At 42.4% G+C, this 4,599-nt stretch overlaps 1 protein-coding gene across 5 annotated transcripts in view; it reads left to right on the top strand.

The window, feature by feature from the left end:
* The window catches only part of Kpna7 (karyopherin subunit alpha 7), a 115,396-nt gene that overhangs the window by 62,047 nt on the left and 48,750 nt on the right, over positions 1–4,599 (top strand). The window lies entirely within an intron of this gene.

Below are 4,599 nucleotides of genomic sequence, written 5' to 3'. Positions count from 1 at the left end.
ACATCCAGCAGTGTATTTTTAAGTCATGTGTTTGAAGAATTCCTTTGGGATCTTGTTCTTGGTCTGGAACAATGGAGTTAGGATGTCAGATGTGCCCAGTGCCCTTAGTTCCATCCCCCAGTCGGTCACCTAGACTCTGAGCATTGCTGATTGCTCAGAGACAGCCCATCTGTTCCCCACTTGACTCCCAGGCCTCACCTGGAGCATAACGAAGACTTCAGCAGCTCTGGAGTAGTCCCACTTGTTGTCCTCAAGGCACCTGAGGGGGGAAGAAGGACAGCTGACCTCCAACACTACTGCGGGAAAGATTCACGGCCTGCAAATGCCACCGCCTAACCTATGCTACTCATTATTCTGGGACATATGTGTGTGTCAGATTTAGCACCACAGTAGCAGTGGGGAAAGACTTGGTAGAGCCTAGGAGAATTCAAAGCAGAAACATAAGAGTATTCCTATGAGTAGTAAATATCTAGCTATCCTGTACCTCTTTTTTTAAAATTAAGCTTAAGAAAATAAAAAGTGGAAATTAAAAAGAAAATTCTCTCCCATAGTTTTAAAATTACTATGTATGACAGACCTCAGGATGTTTACTATTTCAAGTGCACGTCTCTCAGTCATTTTCTAGGCATAAGACTCTCCGTCAGCCCCAACTAATTCCAAAACTGCTCTATTGATGCAAAAGAAAACTCTCTAACAGCTGGAGCTTAGTCCCTACTCTCCCATGTCACCCAAACACTAGCACCTTCTACTGTGCTTTCAATTGCTACCAATTTTCCCATCCTACATATTTTTAATAAGCAATCTAAAACAAATAAAACAAATAAGACTGGTTTCATTCACTAAGTCCAATTATTTCCAAGTTTCAACAGGTCAAACCACACTTAGGGTTCATATTCACTTTTATGATTGAACAGTATCTGACTGTGATATGTACCATACTTATATATCCATTCATCTTGGAGAAATAGTTGAGATGTGTGCCAATTACAAATAACAGTGCTATAAGCATACAAGTTTTGGACTCAATAAGGTTTTCTTCTTTGTAGCCTACATTTCATAGTGGGATTATTAGGCCATGTGGCAACTCCATGTTTAAGTTTTTGAGGAATGATAGGACAGACCCAATCAGCCTTCCCAGTCTCACTTTCTCCCTCCCTGTCTTTCTCCCTATTTTTCTCTGTCTTGCTGTCTCTTTCTCTGTGTCTCTCTCTGTGTTTCTGTGTGTGTGTGTGTGTGTGTGTGTGTGTGTGTGTGTGTGTGTGTGTGATTTAGTAACCTAAGCATCTCTTAATCCAACAAAGGTAACACTCAAGATGAACCATGACATTCTGACTTACATTTCTCTAATGACTAATGAAGAGAAAAAAGTTATGTGCCTGCTGGCCACTGCATATCTTCTTCGGTGAAACAAATATCTGTTCAAATCCTTTAAGCACTCTCAGCTGTGTTGTTTGCCTTTTTGCTGTTGTTTACTAAGTGTTCTTCCTGTGTTCTTATCTGATGTGTGAGCTGCATGTCTTTCTCTCATTCAGTCATGTGTCTTTGCACTTCCCAGACAACACTGGTAATGCACTGATTTGAGATAGAGTCCAAGTTGTCAGCTTTTCTTTAGCTGCTTGAGGTTTTCCATCACAGACAATACTTACCTAGCTAATTCAAGGCCATAAAGATTTATATCTATGTTCTGTTCTTTCGGCATTGAAGTTGGGATAACACTTAATTTCTGGATCCTCAGTCTATGCATGGCCAGTGTTTGCACAGGGTATGTGGATGTGTGTGTAGAGAGTCAAAATTCCCTGTTTTTGAAATGAGCATCTGGTTCTCTCAGTACCCTATGTTCAAAAGATTCTATTAGTTTCTGCAGTAATATGATAGTGGGACAGTCTTGGTAATAAGTAATCAACTGACTATCACTGTGAGCGTTAATAATACTGTGGTACTGATGCAAGCACCACATAGTCTTATTCAATGTAGTATTGCAGCTGGGTTTTAAACTGGGAGGTGTGCCTCCTTTAACTTTGTTCTTTACATTTAATGTCATTTGGGGCAATGTAGGTCCTACTGCATTTTCACATGAAGTTCAGGATCACCTTGTCAATTGAGAACTGTTTAAAGTTATTTTGTGTATATATGGGTGCTTTGCCTGTGTGCATATCTGTGCATAACTATCTTGCAAGTACCCACCAAAGCTATAAAAGGGTGTTGGGTCCCTTGGAACTAGAATGACAGCCATCTGTGAAAAGGTGTGTTAGTGGTGGGAACTGAAGCCAGGTCCTCAGGAAAAGTACCCAGTGCTAAGTCAAATCTTTAGACCCTCTCTCTCAATTATTGCAAGGAAACAATTTGGCACTTTTCAAGAAAAGTGAAGATTCCTCTGGACAGTATTGGCATTGTTATACCCATGACCATAGAAAAATCCTTTCCCATTATTTGGGTCATCTTTTACTTTTCTATCTATCTATCTATCTATCTATCTATCTATCTATCTATCGATCTATCTATCTATCTATCTATCTTTCTTTCTATCTTTCTATTTGGGTTTTCGAGACAGGGTTTCTCTGTATAGCCCTGGCTGTCCTGGAACTCACTCTGTAGACCAGGCTGGCCTTGAACTCAGAAATCCGCCTGCCTCTGCCTCCCAAGTGCTGGGATTAAAGACGCCATCTTTTATTTTTTAAGACATGTGATTTTCAGACAGGAGACTGTGAGCTGCACGTATGCTGCAGGGGAGTAGGTGAGGGGGGCCGAACACACACAGACATGTGTTTCAGTGAGTACAGATGTGTGAGCACAATGATGCATGAGTGGAGGTCATAGGACCATTCATGTGGTGTGTGGTCCAGATATATGTACAGCAAAGCAATTTTACATACTGCCACATTTCCCTGCTCTCTTGTTACATTTGTGCTGAAGTGTTTTACCCATTTGGATGTTGTTCTAAATGGTCTTGTTTTTCTAAATTCACTCTTTGGCTATTTACTACAAGTATATAGAAGCACAGTTGATTTCCGTACACTAATCTTATATCCTGCAACCGTGCTGAACTTGCTTATTAGTTTAAGGGGTTTAATGTAACGAATTCCTTTGGATTTTCCAAGTGGAATGTAATGCCATTTGAGACATGAACTATCTTTAAAAATTCTTTACCTTACACTATTACAAATTATAATCTTTCTTTTCAGTGTGCTCCCCCTTCTCATTTTTTTAAAGGGCAGATGTAAAATATAAATAGTTTGTTTTTTACATATTGTGAGTCCATTATTCTTTTCCAACCCCAGCCCCACTCCCATCCTGTCCACATTTATAGCATGAACTTACTTCTGAGACCATTCAAGTTTCATCCCCGACTGGGTAGAGAAAGTCTGCACCATTCTTTGCTGCTCTTGAGAAAGGACAAGCTTGAAGTTGGAGTATGATGTGGGCGATGGTATGACAAAGGCACCCTGGATCTCATCATGGCTTGGATTCCTCACAAAAAGTTGGTCATTCACAATACACAGGCTGGAGGAAAATCAGTCCCTGAGACAACTGGGCAGGTAGAGACACACACACCCCACAGCCCCAGACAGGTGGACACATACACACACCCCCATGGTTCCAGACAGGATCCTCTTTAACCCCTGATACTTAGCAACTTGATTCCTCCTATGTGCCTGCTTAGTTTGCCTAATGAAATCCTTTGCTGGTACTCAGAGAACACCACCCCTACCTCCTCCTAGGGAGGGACTGTCTACCAGCTTCATTGGAGACTTAACCCCCATACATTTCTCCTACACAAGAGAAAAAGAACCTGTTTACCCTCATTTCTATTTTTAGAGGAAAAACCAGAGTCTCCCATAGAGATCAGTCAATTGGGCCAAGGTGACAGTGACTGTTAGGGTTAGGAAGAAAACTGTTATTCCAACCCTGGGTCCCCTAATCTTAACTGCTAGGCTACACTGTTCCTTGGATCCACCTCTTCGGAATTTCCACCCACAATACTGCACTCACTTTGAACTCCTGCCAAGGATGGCAATGAAGATCCTCATGAAGGCACGAACATATTCCTTGGAGGTACCCTCCACTATGAGAACAGGAGAAAACACAGCATCTTTACTACAGTTATACATGTTTTTCACCCTCACGAAACATTCCTCAGTCAGGGCCTTATGCTGAAAGGGCCCAGGACTAAACTATTGGCTTTGAGTCAGGGGTCTGTGGCAGAAAGGGAGGGCAAGCAACAAGGAGAAAAATCCACTCATATTGATGGGTCTCTTGCCACATTCTGGACCCTGTGAAAAATAACTTCCAATGTTCCCTTGGGCTCTGATTCACATCTGCCTGGGGTGGAGGGTAATTAGCACCATAGGGAAATGCAGAGGCTTAGCAACTGGCCAAAAGTCACAGAGTAAGGATCTGGAATGAGAGCCAACAAATCCTACAGCCCGTGTGCTCTCCCTCTCCCAGGAGCTGTGCAGCAGTCAAGCACAGACCTCGGTCAGACCAGGGTGGTCTGGGGGCAGGAGAGCACATGGGAAGGCACACAAGGAGGGGGGTTGGGAGATTTCTCAGAGATGCACATCCAGGTGCAAGAAGGGATCTGGAGAGAGGGTACTACAA

Source organism: Mastomys coucha, unplaced genomic scaffold, assembly GCF_008632895.1.
Source record: "Mastomys coucha isolate ucsf_1 unplaced genomic scaffold, UCSF_Mcou_1 pScaffold22, whole genome shotgun sequence".
NCBI lineage: Eukaryota > Metazoa > Chordata > Mammalia > Rodentia > Muridae > Mastomys > Mastomys coucha.
This window is presented reverse-complemented; position numbering and strand designations above follow the sequence as displayed.